The sequence below is a fragment of the Zosterops lateralis genome (genome assembly GCF_965231275.1).
Source record: "Zosterops lateralis genome assembly, chromosome: 4".
In the NCBI taxonomy this organism is placed as follows: Eukaryota; Metazoa; Chordata; class Aves; order Passeriformes; family Zosteropidae; genus Zosterops; species Zosterops lateralis.
Window position 1 is genome coordinate 24,098,137 of NC_139765.1, and position 13,645 is coordinate 24,111,781.

At 42.0% G+C, this 13,645-nt stretch overlaps 1 protein-coding gene across 2 annotated transcripts in view; it reads left to right on the plus strand.

Annotated features, from left to right (window-relative positions):
* The first annotated feature begins 1,865 nt into the window (after window positions 1-1,865).
* Window positions 1,866-13,645, plus strand: part of TNRC6B (trinucleotide repeat containing adaptor 6B) — a 133,536-nt gene continuing 121,756 nt past the window's right edge. Inside the window, exon 1 of one of the 2 annotated variants that reach the window (XM_083860352.1) lies at window positions 1,866-1,882. The gene's annotated coding sequence lies outside the window, so the exon portion shown is untranslated. Of the gene's footprint in view, window positions 1,883-2,209; window positions 2,388-13,645 lie in introns of those variants that run through there. The other variant, XM_083860351.1, reaches the window with a different exon arrangement.

Consider the following 13,645-nt stretch of genomic DNA (forward strand, 5'->3'; position numbering starts at 1 on the left):
ATGGATAATTGGTATTTAAACAGGATCAAAAGCTTTATAAATATTTATGTTTTATTCCCCTCATATATTGATGCCATATGCCTGCTGAAACTTCAGTGAAGTCTTCTAGGAAAAGGGTGAATTAAAAAGCAGCTTCCAGGGGAAATATGTAAGTAAGAAAATAATCTAATCAGCCTGTGTTTATATAAAACAAGAGAATACAAACAGTAACAAGTATGTGCCTATCCAGTATGAAGTGTTATACATATTAATGGGGCTCTTTTCCCACCAATCACTGTAAAAATCAATTACCATTACTGAATGGAGAAACCATCAAAAGATTCACTGCTTTTTACCGACTTCTATAGCCTGAGCTTGCAGGGATCTTGCCTGCTGTCTGTGCCACCAGAACACGCGGCTTTGCTGTGCTGGCAGCTGTCCCCCCTGCTCGTGACTAACCTGTGAGGGCTCTGTGGTCCTTTAAAACAAGAGCATGTTTTCACCTAACACCCACAGACCTGTTCACTAAGACGACAGGCACATCACATCTCTAGCGTTTTCTGTTCAGCTGCTCCACGGTTCTGCTGATGTGGTTGTAACAGGATTCTCCCAAGGAGATCAAACAGAAACGTTGCATTGGCTTGCAGCCTTGGGCAAGGTCGGGAAGTGACACTAATGGAAAAGCAGCCTTCAAATATACTCAAGAATAAGGAGAATGAGAACTAGCATAGAAATTAAGTACAAGGAGATCATCTTGCTCCTGGTTTATCCTCCACATACTTCTGTTATCCGTGTATTCCCCTCAATGCCTTCTCTGTCAGTTTTGGAGTCTTCAATGTTCCTCTGGCCCTGCTCTTCCGCTCAGGTAATCCTTCGTGCCATTCACGTCCTGCTTATGTACCTCCCACTTTGTCCTTCCCGTTCTACCATGCGGCAGTGCTGCCGCACACCTGCTCTGCAGTCCCGGGCTGAAGCTGCTCATCCCGGCCTTCACACCACCTCCCGGGAAAGCGTCTGGGGAATTGCTCCTGCCTCAGCCTCCCACCGACCACCCCCGCAGCCCTGTTTCTGGCCCGGCCCACTCCACTGATAATGAAGATCAGAGAGTATTTGTAACGATTTAAGTTAGGAATGACGACGTGGTCACCGCAACTCCCTTTTCCCCAAGTTTTCCCGGTCGCGGGCCCGCGTCACGTGCGCAACCGCCCGAGCCACGCGGAACGCGGCAGACACGCGCCATCACCCCGCCCACCGACCCCCTCCACGGAGATTGACAGTGAAATTAACCAATCAAAGGCACGACCCTGCCTTTCCCCAGCCCCCCAGCCCACGGTTGCTGTGTCATCCGGCGGGTGACATCGGGGAACGGCCGCCCGTTGGCTGCGCAGGCGTCGGCTTCCGGCAAATGAGCTTCGCGAGCTGCACGACTGGCATCTATCCTGCCCAATAGCTGTCTCGCGTGCACGCGGGGGGGCGGGGCGAAGCAGAGATGTCACTGTGGACGGCGGGCGGTGAGGCGTCGGTGCCGGGTCGCGGCGCCGCTGAGCTGCCATAGCCCCGGCCATACCCGCTATCGCCTGTGGCCGTCAGGGCGCCTCGCCCGTGCGGCCGGCAAATGAGTGCACAAACTGATGTAACCTCGCCTTGGCTGAGGAGGGTCCCAGGGGCCGCCTAGAAGCGCGGCTCGGTGGGCGGGTCTCCGCGCTGTTACGATATAACGGGCACATTCCTTCTCTAATGGAGTCGAAGGGTGCGACCCACAGCCCAATCCGTAGGGCGGAAGGGCGGGACAAGTAGAAGCGGGCGAGCGAGTGCCCCATTTAAGGGGCAAATCTCGCAGCCCACTGGCAGACGAAGACGGGGCGGCAGCCAGTGAGGGATGTGAAGGGGGTAACGCTAACCGGTAACAGCCAGCAAATACAGCCAATCAGTGAGAGTGTAGTGACGCGAGAACCTAATCAAAAGCGGCGAGAGGCGGTGCTCCGCTATGATTGACGTGCGCCCTGGCTAATGGGCGGAGAGCTCTCCGAGACTCTTCCCAATGGGCACCGTGAAGGGGCGGAAAGGGTAACGAAAGGAGAAGACAAGCAGGCAAAAAGGCCAATCAGCGCGAGGGTCGGCGGGGCACTGTCCAATGGGCGGCGCGAGGGGCGGTGTGGGGGCGTGTCCCGCTGTGTTTGGGTTCGTGCTCCTCGGGGGAGGGAGAGACGGCGGCGAGGAAAGTTTGGTTTGGGTTTTTGGTTCCCCCCCCCGGTGGTGTTTTTTTAGCGGGGCCGGCGGAGGGCGGGAGACGCTTTTCGCAGCTTCTTCGCCTTTTGGTTCCCGGGGTTCGTGTTTCCCGGCCGGGCGGAGCCGCCCCCGGCACTGAGAAGAACGGGGGCTCAACGCACCGCGGTGGCGCCTCGGCGGTGAGTGCGGGACGGGCCCCCCACCTATCCCCAATCCCAGCTCCCGCCGCGGGACTCCCTGCGAGCCCTTCCCGCCCTGCGGACTCTCGCGCCGCCTCCGAGGGGCCTCTGGCGCCGAGCCGCGGTGCCGCGGGGCGGGGGAGGGACGGGGGGGCCAGGCCGGCGGGAGGGGCCCCCAGCGGCTGCGGCTCAAGGGCGCTGCCCCGGCGGCGCCGGAGGAATGGCCGCTGCTCCCGCCCCGACCCCGCCGAGTGCCTGTCCCGGGGCACAGCCGGGCGAGTGCTACTCCCTCGTCGCCTCACGTGCGGCCGCTGCTCGCCGCGGCTGCGCCTGGTGCCCCCTCCGGCTCCACACAGAGCCCCGCGGGAAGAGCCGCCCGCCCGCCGGATTACCCAGGCCGGGCAGGAGGTACAGCGGCGGAAAGACTCCGAGGAGCCCTGGTGTGGATAGGGGAAAAAAAAAGTGCTGTAGTGTGGGGACAGAACCGAGGTTGCGTTGATAGCACTGCAAACCGCGCTGGATTGAGTGGAAAGTGATGCTGGTTAAAATGTGTGTATGTGTATATGTGATGGGTGAGTGGGAAGAGTGACCGTGTTCAGAGGTCTGTCCCACGGGGGTAACAAACGTTTCCCCAGCTGTTTGTAGCAAAATGAGGGAATGTTTGTTTCTGGAGACGCTGGCTGTGGATAAGCGCTGCTTGCAGCGTGGTATCTTGCAAGCTTAGATATGCTTTATGAAATTGCGGTGGGAGGATCTACTACAGCATACAGCTGAGGCTTGTTGACTAAACCGAAGACTCAACAAAGTGTTTTCCTAGCTGAAGTAGAGATGCTTACTGCTGTCAACAGTACTTGTTTTTCCTTGGTAACGTTTCATTAACCTCATGAACATTTGCTAAAATACCTCTTTGTAAAGCTAACTTCTTTTTGTTGTTTTTACAATCCATTAATTACTATTTTTAAATCATGGCTTGCTAGAGGTCAGTGTCACGTTTATAACCTTGACAAAACCTGTGACTTTTCCTGCAAAATAGTAGGCAGCTCTTTGGGGGTTGTACAGCTCTGTATTTGAAGTCAGTTTTACCTAGTGTTTTCCAGCAATATCGCTATCCATATGAATGGATTTTGGAAATCAGTTCCTGCTACAGGTGTTGTAGAGGTGATAACTTTGATTGGTAGGTTGTTAAATATGTGCACAAGTTCAAGCAGCTTTATACTTGGCTTGTCCGCGCTGAAGTTGCTCAGCAATGGTGACTCTGTAAGGGTGCAGGTCCTTTGGAACGCGCGCTGTTGAGATGTGAGTGAATGCTCTCATCTGCTGCTTTACCCAAGGCCCCGAATTAAAAGATAAGCTCCAGGTTTTCTACATGAGCCGTGCTTAGTGCTGGATCTGCGAGGTAAATGTATCTCGGGGGAGGAGTTTGCAGGAGTGATTTTTCACCTGAGTTTAACTGAGTTGCAGATGTAACTAGACAATTCCTTAGCGAAGAAATCGCCCTGCAAAACGTTGAGGCTGGAGATGTGGGAAGAGAGTCCCAAGAGGTGTTAGCTTTGTGTTAGATTTTCTGCTCTGAGGTTTTGGGGCGGTAAGGTACAGGCACATCTGTCTTAGCAGGGAGTAGGTGAGGTCATCATTTTATATTTACTTTTATCTTGTTTAGCTATACTGCATATGTGCTAATGCACCAAATATTATTGGGATGCTTAAAGGGAATAATCTGAATCCTGTAATACAGAAGTTCTGGTAAAAATGTAATGATGAACCAGTCAGTGTCTCTTGATTAGGCAGACTTTTGAATTAATGCATTACTCCAGTTTCTGGATACCTGCAAATTTAGATAGAGATCTACACTTTCATTTAAATAATACGTTAAAACGTTTGGACATAAAAGTCTTTACTAAGTTTTATCTGCCAGAGTTTGCTTGATTGAATAGTCCAATAAAACATTTAGGTTGTGTGTGTGTCATGGCTTTGCTTGCTGATGCGTATTTCATCATTAAAACTTGATGCAGGAGGATGACTTCAGAGGAGGAAGCTTCAGAAGAGAATTTTGTGTAGCTCTAAGATAGTGTATATTACTTTAGATCTGCCTCCTATCATAGCAAGTAAGAAATAAGAAATTAATTTTTTGCGGAAGTAATGCATAATAGAAATCACATGTAGAGATAGCTGCATCTGGAACAGTGGGATGGATAGCTGCAGCCAGAATGATGGAAAGAATTGAAGGACTGCTATAAAATTAGTAATTTGAAAATATGTTCAAATGGGGTTTGTTCGCTTCCGGTTTTGAGTGATTTTTTTTTCTTTTTTTTTCCCTCCAGTAAAGCTGGTGTATTTCTGCAGAAAGAGATTTGATTTACAATTAAACAGTATGAACTGGAGATCATAAAACAAGCCTAAGAAGCTTAGTTATTGACTTGAATGAGTTAATTAATAGTCTGCCTAATGGTTTGGTTACTCTATTCTCCATTTTCTGCAGAATGCTTGGATGCAGAGTCTGTTCTAGTCACTTATTGCCATTATTGTGTTTATTTTCTTGGAAATCTTTTTATACATATATATTGTCTGCTTTGTGCACTAATAACAACTAACAGTCATTTTCCCATTTCTTTGCAATGGCTTTCCTCAGTCATTGCTCGTAGTGCTGCTATTAGATTCATGAATTCTGCAATAGTTCTACTTACAGCATACCTAGCTTCTTACAGCTGTTCACTTCTTTATCATTAGTTTTTATTTTTCACTCAGCCTTAACCTCTTGTGTAATTTGGTTCAGTTTTCACGGGATAAATTAAGCATGTTTAACTCACAGATAGAGAAGGGAAGTACCTGATACTAGCACGTATGTACCACTGCTTTTCTTCAAAGCTAAAGTTTTCTGTCATCTCAGTGCTTATAAAATGTATTTGCTCTGGATTTGCTTTTAATGATCTGTTTCTTACATTTTTAGAAATTTTAATAATGAAATGTTTCACTGTCTTAGAAAAAGAATAGCAAGGGAATGTCAGTCTTTAGTTCTAATTGCAAGAACCAAGCACAGAGATGTTGAGCAAACAGTAACATGAATTGTAAGTTTTACCACTTGTGGTGGAAAAATACATATATTCTTGCTAACAGTCTTCCTTAGCTTAGCATTTACCATCTTTCTCCATTTTCAGGTAAAACGTGTATACTAAGGTTGCTTGTTCTTTCAGCAAACTGTGGAATATGGATTGAAGAATTCATGTTAATTTCTTGTGAATAAAAGAACAGTAGAAAAACTAAACTTTTGGCTACTATCTTCTAATAAAAATAGGGGCACTTTTTGGTATTTGGGCCAGCTGTCACTGTCAGACATGTAGTTGCCTGCTGGTATTTCTGCTCGCGACGTGACCGAGGTGACCGGAGCGAGAGTAATCAGGATATTCTGATTGCTGTTCCCTGTCCCTTTCAGCGTGTAGTAAAACTCTTGTACTTCCTTACATTTCTCTTCTGTTCGTGCCTTCTTTGTGTTGTACTTCTACTCATTTTTTAATATTTCTTCAGGGAAGTAAACATGCTTTGCTGCAAGGCATTGGTGTCACTTAATTTTTCTCTTTTAGAGCAGTAGGCAGTGAGTACGTTAAATTTATTTTTTCCCTTTACCTTCTTATAGTGGTTAGCGGGAGAGGGTGGCTTTGCACTTATTATGGTTTGCATGATGTTGTAGGGGAATGTTCTGAGGTTTTTAAGTTTTCATCAGTGTAAGGGTTGTGGTTGGAGTTTGGATGTTCTCTGTGTTTACCATGTAGTGAGCTACAGAGATGACCTTTTCCAGTTTCAGCTAGTCAGTATGGATTGCGTTTCTGAGCCCTGCCAGCTTTAGTATTTCTGAAATTGGATATCGTGCATGTATTTCCTGATTTAATGTCTGTGGGTTAGAAAAAACACAATAGTTCCTCTGTGAGAAAATCTGGGAAGCAGGTTAATGTTCTATCCAAGACATGCACTGTTTAAATTTTTTAAAATATCTACTTAAAAAAATAAAATGGATCTGAAAGCAACTCTTAGCCTGTTTAGCTTTTAAGTCTGTGGAGAAACATCCTGCTTGTCAGGAGAAATGGGAAGTGTCATAATGCAGCAATTGTACTGTGTGCTACAGGATCCTGGTCAGAATAAAAAAACCTGGAAGTTGATATATTTAACCGTGTTAGCCAGAAGATGGGAGGCTGGAAAGCTAATTAACGGATGAAAGGATAAGAAGCAAAGTTGCAAAACAGAGTCGATAATTTTAGATAGCCTGACAGAGGATTAGTCAAAAGGTGATACGATAATATCATGTTGCTCGTGTGAGGGGTAGTCCTCTAATCCCTCTAAATTAGTAATGAAGTAAAAGTCATTGATGTTTTAACTTGCATTTAATTTCTATAATTTTATCATAACTCTTGACAGTGTCATAAAAAGTGCTATAAAACAACCTGGCAGAGTTTTTCAGTAGTGTATTGAAGTCTGTTCTGTAACAGGAGAAATTTATGCCCTTTGATTTGGTAGTAGTCTACAAAGAGCATGGTTTTTGTGAATACTGTTGGCTTTCTTCTGCTAAGTTTGAAGATTTTTCAGATTCTAGCCTCTACTTTGCTTTTTGGAAATGCTTCTTCCTGTTCTTCTGATCATCTTGTATCCTAGGATTACAGGTTTGGTTTTTTTCCTACTTGAGTCCCTCTTATTTTCTTATCACGAACACTGGTTGTACCTGCAGTTCTCTAATGTGTTATTCATGTGGCAAAAGCAGACATTGTGAGAGAGTTTCACTGGTTAAATTAAATGTATGATTTTAAGTCCAGAAGCTGAATGTTTGGAAAGGTGTTTGCTGACCTTTTTGTTTTAGGACTGGTCTAATAGGTCTCCACATGGTCAGAACTAAGTAACTCCTGGGCTGCTCCATGGCCATCTCATTACCAACTTCTTTGGCCCTGTGACCTCTCTGCATAAGTCTCATGACAGTACCATATGAGTGGTAGGAAAGACAGGAACCTCACCTCTGGGGGATAGATGGAAGTCTTCAGGGACTTGCCAGTCTACTGTAGTGGACTAAATATATTTTGGCCTTAGGTGATCCACCAGTGATAATGGGAGTGGGTCCTCTTGTCTTGCTGCTTCTTACAGCCAAGAGATACAAATTAGCCAGCACTCTGGTGTCAGTGTCCTCCAGTTATGAACTTCTGTGTCTTAGGAGCTGAAGAGACCCAGGTTGTCCAGCTCTTCTCCTGGACATTTGAGAACTTTTTAGCTCTCTCCTGGGACACTTGGGGGTCCTTAGAAGTAATCTGATGTCTCTTTCTGGAGAAAATGGAAGTGCCAGAGTACATTTTATTTTCTTATTGCTGCTGACAGTATATTCTTCTTTTTATACAGCAGTACATTAACGTTGTGATTTTAAAGCTTTTTCAGAAGTTAGTTTTTGTAGAAGATTAAATCACCTGTGCACACTCACTTCCTCTACCGTTACAGTGAAACACTATTTCAAATCTCTGAGGGTTTCATTGCTTGCACACTGTGACTTGAGAAACCATAAGTTAATAGTATCAAGGGTGCAACTAGCGTGAGGAATGATGAAGAACTTGGGAAAAAGCATAAGGATAATGTTTTGATTTAAAAAATTTGCCTCTGAGGTAGAGGAAGGGAATGTGTCCCATCACCCCAGCTTCTTACAAAGACCAAAATATACTTCACTCTAGAATGAAATATGATCCATCCTTTATCTGAAGCAGCTCAAAATCCCTTTTAGAAAGAAGGCTATAATATATATTGCTCTAAATAGTTGTTTTAAAGCATTTTCAGCTACTTTTATGGAGTTTAGTATCTTTCTTTGTGACCCTCTCTGAGATTTTTATGTACTGAGATTTTTCCTGGATGTATTAGTGTTATTATAGCAGCATTCTTATATTGCTGCAAATATAGTGGTTTCACTCTGTCTTGGGAATATGTTTGTTCTGATAACTATGTTTGTGGGGTTTTATTTTGGAGTTTTTGTTTGTTTGTCTTTTAAGTTCCACTTAACTGCTTCAAGTGAGAAGCTAAGAAAGAGCACTTTGGCACAAATGTGTGTCTATGCAGGATATTTTACTATTACAGACATTGTAATTTAAATTCTTATCCTTCCATATGTATTTGCGTTCTGAGAAAAATTTGTTTAATTTTAAAATTAAATCTTTAGTGTTTTTGTTTGTCAAACGGCTGAGATTCTGCATTATCAGGTTTGAGTTGCATTGTATCAGATGCCTATTCTTACAAATTAAAAATGCAGGTGAGTCTTCTTTTGAAGAGAGCAAAAATGAGAGTCAAGCCACAGTGCTTATTTGTAACTGTTCATTAAGATTCATACCACTTTTCATTGACACTGCAAAAAAATTCAATACATATTTTCTCACATTTGAAATGGATCCTCACATTTAAAATGGAGTTTGTCTATACTATTCCCTAGAATACTATAGTATTTCCACACCCCTCATAATAATTGTCTTTTTGTGGTGATTTCATACAGACTTAGTTCATGTTTTTCCTAGCCCTTCAAGGTGAAGTGGGATAGTAAAGCTAACTGAATTTTTATTGTTATAACTGTGCTTTTTGCTTGGATAAATGTTTGGGTGCTTCAGGATCTACTCGTCCACTTTCTGCAGCTGGTGTGGTGACAGCCTGAAGAACAGGTGTAGATTTTAGTTGATGTTCAGTGTTTTTGTTATATTTAATAAAAGCTATGGGGACACTGCATGTGTTTCTCATGGCACCCACTTTGCTAAATGGTACTCGAAAGGGGGAAGATGTATTTTATTGCAGAGCTAGGCTTTTTCACACATTTTTTAAACTACATAGTTGCCATAGATTAGCTATCTATAATTCTCTTTGGTTTGCCTTTTTAATTTTCAGAGTACTCAGAGACACAACCAAAACTGGCTGATAATACTCTCATTTGTTGGAAGTTCTCTGGTTCTTTCATATTCAAATCCAACTTTCTTTTCCCTGTCCCTGGCAATTTATGTATTGCAGGAAATAGATTCATATTGAGAGAAGCTTTCTGTTGATTGAAAACTAAATTAGGCTGTGGAGAAAACAGGTAGAAGTCCCATTGTATCCAATACTGTTTAACGTTGTCTAGTAAGCAAAGAAAAACGCTCCTGACAGTGTTACATTGTGGTAGCCTGAGGGCAAGAATACGGTGACATAATTATTCCGTTCCCTCTCCAGCACTAACCCTGTACTTAAACAATGCTGGATAATGTTGCTTTCACCAGTTGAAGGTAACTAGATAAACTGGCACCGCCTTGTGTAAGGATACTGTGTATCAGCTTATCTCACCCCTGCCACAGCTGAGTATGTAAATGAACTAAAAGTAACTTTAGTCTTATGAAGTTTGGACAAAAAAATAATTGAGAATTTGTGTTACTGCCTTTTCAGATTTAATAAAGGATGAACGAAAAGTAACATATAAATGAAGAAGATTCAAAACTAGGAGGAAATTTCAAGAGTTGAGTTTTTAAATGTGGCTTAAAGGAGCTTGGATGTGAAAATCAGTTGTCGTGTAGTTCAAGTAGGTAGCCTAAAGGCAGACTTTTGTGATTTTGGTCGCAACAGTAAAGCTGGGTTACTTTTTTTAAAATGCCACTTTAGGGGAAATAAGATGAGAAAGTTGAAGAACTCTTTTGTGCCAAAAGACTGAAAATTTAGGGCCCTGACCTCACACTTAGTTGGGCAGGTCTGAAGCTCTCATAGCAAATAGTTCTGAATTCAGTCGTACTCACTAAACATGTTCAGCAAAGATTGCAGTGTTGAGGACTAGCATTGTATCAGTAATAACTTGCATTGTGTTTTTAAATCTAAAAATCAGCCATAAAAATGAGTATATTACCTCATTTCTTTGAAGATTGAAAAAAATAATTGAATGTAAACCAGATTTTTGAAAATTGGCTTCCCATTCCTTTCTTAGGTGCTGAAATACCTGAAAAGTACAGTTCAGACTGAAGTCATGCTATAAATATTGATGAAGTTCTATTTGGCAGCTGGTTATGTTTGAAGTTGGTGTTTGCAACTATAATTTAGAATTATTTGCTTAACAATCAGCATTTTTCTTTGACAATATTAGTGCTAAGATCTTGGACTTCCCTGCATATATAATCATGTTAATGGGAAGTCAAACGTCTTTGTATAAAAGAATCTCTCTGTTATTAATCATTAGAAGTGAGATAAATATGTAACATTATTTCGGAAAATTTCAGGATGTTAACTATAAAAGAGTGAAGTTTAAAAAACAGAAAAAGCAAATCATGACTTAATCTTCATTCTTTGTGGAGCTCTCCTGGCTTTTCTCCTGGCTGTGTCCCGGCTCAGTCTGGCCATAATCTTCTGCCCGCGGCTGCATTACAGGGCGCAGTGCTGAGACCTAGAGCCTTTCTCGGGACGCAGGGGATGCTTGTCTGCCTTCATGGCTGCGGGAGGACTTAGCACCAATATTGATATGCTGGTTTGAATCCCTTAACAACGCAGCTCTTGCTCAAAGCAAAACGATAGTTTAACACAGAAAACTTTGATACTCTTCTAATTAAATACAGAAAGATTGTAAGAACTATATAGTTTGAAAGACACGATACCTTCCAATTCTGTCCTTGCATGTGAATGATTTTTAGAAATGTTGTCTTTTGCTCTTGTAATTGCTGCTGTCAGTGAATAAGCCACTGTTCCGCCTTTCCTCTGCACAAGGCTGCTTACCACATTATCAGTTTTAATTTAGTTACTGTTGCTGGGTTTGATAAACATACGGCTGTATAAGACTTGATGAGTGTTCCTGGTGGTTCCAAAGGAAACCTTCGATCTTGGGTTGACTTTAATGGTATGAATAATCTGTCAGGATGACTCTGTTGGAATTATCAGTAGTAAAGAGTTACTTACAGCTTTAAATTTTAGCTTTTAAGTAGCAGGCTTCTCACTCATCACAACGTTTTGCTTAAGATGGAGAACATGGTTCTTGTTTCTGGTCTAGTATAATATCCGCTCTTCACCTCTCCTTAGTAAACTCTGTATTCTGAAGACTTTGTGACTTTGCAAATGCCTTGAAATAAAGTGCTGAATCCTTGGGAATGCTGGTATACATGGATTGCTGGCATTTTGAGCATATTGATTGTGGGCCATTTTTGCCGCTGGGGCACCATTAAATGGGATGATAGTTGTAATACTTATGGTAATGACTGCTTTTGTGCCATTGGGATTCCGAGCATTGCTACTGTTAACAAGTATTGGTAGCATTAGCAGTGTGAAGTAGCCCTTTTCTGTGCCTGACAACCGATAATTTGGAAGATCTAATAGAATCAGAGATGAACAGTTGAAAAGAAGGCGGTTTTTTTTTAAGTGACAGTTTGTCTCCTAACTCTGCAAAACAAATCTCTTGATTGGGTTAAATTTTGATGTGGAGTGTAAAAAGCAGCTGATAACTCACTATGTTTTAATTCCTTGCTGCTTCAGGTATCACCACAGCTCTTACTGTGCTGCTGACTGTCAAGGAGATGCTGTCAGTCAGTTAAGAGACACTGTTCCCAACAACTTCAGTTTGACTGTTTCCATAAACATTGTGGTGTTGACTGTTGAAGGTCCTGAAGAGAAAAAGTAGAAATAATTTTGAGGGTGTTTCATTACATACATATATTGTGTCTACACATATATATGTATATGCACAAAAATGTGTTTGTATATATGCTTCAGTCACAGTGGAACAAAGCACAAAGGACTTGGAAAACCTAACTACTTGGCAGCCTTTGGCTCATTATAGTTGGGATGTAACCTTGATTACAGTCGAGAAGTGATGTGTAGTATATATAGCGTACAATAGGCTGCTGTAGCAAAGTGAGGACAAATATGAGCAGAAAAGAAGTGGGGTTTATGCTGCTTTGTACACTAGAAAGTGGCAAAAGCGTGTAAGCAAAACATTTTTTAAAATAAGCTTTTCAGTTTACTTTTTTTTCCTGGGAAGAGAAACATTTAGCACCTTAAATATTGTTTATGTAAATGGTTTTGAACACTGGGAAGGTGATGAAGTATTCTGTCCTTATGTTTCAAGACTGTCTTTAGACTCAAAGACTAGAGCCAGGATTTTTGAAATTGAAAGTCCAATTTAGGATCATTTGAGCAGTATCCTTTTGCCTGTTTCACATGTCTCTCTTAATGATGAATCAAAAAGGGCGGCATTCTTTAATGAGAAAAAAACCACAAAATTACTAATGACTGGATTTTCTTGAGCAGATCGTGTTGTGTAGTTGTCCACTTTAAACCCCCTGACGTTTTCAAGAGCATTCTGTTTTACAAAATGGTTTATATTTGAGCTGTTCATGTAAAAGGACTTAAGTGCTGTGAAATGGGACTTGTGTTTTGTTCATATAGATTGTCTTTAACTTCTTTATGGTCCTTCTGTTCTTGTTACTTTAGAAGAGCAGTATAGACTAATGTATATAATATCTATTCCAATATACATCTATTTATCTTGTTAAAAGTACATGTGTCGTATCTACATGAACAGCTGAAGCGTTTTCCATATGTTACTGAAACCATCAGTGCAAAGAATTTAATACCGAACAAAACTTGAAGCTGTGCAGCCAACAGTAAATTAAACGTAATGGACACCCTTTCTCATGTCGTGTTTTGCTATAGAACATCACAGTGGTTTTGTGGGGTATGTTACTGCTATTCCTGAATATTCCTCTGGATTTTTTTTCTGAGAGATTGAGGATTTCTGCCTTTTCCCATTCCTCCCAGCTGCTTTGTATAGAGTGAAATCTTGAATTTGTTTTTCCTTGAAGTACTAATCCTGGATTTCTTTCCACCTAAGTAATGCAAAGAGATTGCATATCCTCGTCTCAGGCACCAGTAGTATGTCTTCTTCTACCAAATTATTGGTTACAAGCTATGATTCCATCTTCAGGCTTGAAAAGTGAAGTGGAGAATTACAATCACAGTGAGACCTGGGTTGTGCTGGGTAATTTTTATAATAAATCATGACTATTACACTGCTGCTATGCTGTAGATGAAAAACCATGCAATATTTCTGTGTTGTTTTGAAGTTGTGAAGCCATCTTGAAGCTAACTTCCCAATATCCTAATTGAGTATGTGATGTTTTTGTTTATTTACATCAGCAGATGATTTTTGTACAATGATGTTTTAAGACAGCTTGAGGCCTTTTTAGCAAAGCGTGCTCTTGGTTGCTTTATCCGAATCACCCCACAGCATAAGTCAGAACCAAGTTCAAAATTAAAGTTCGCAT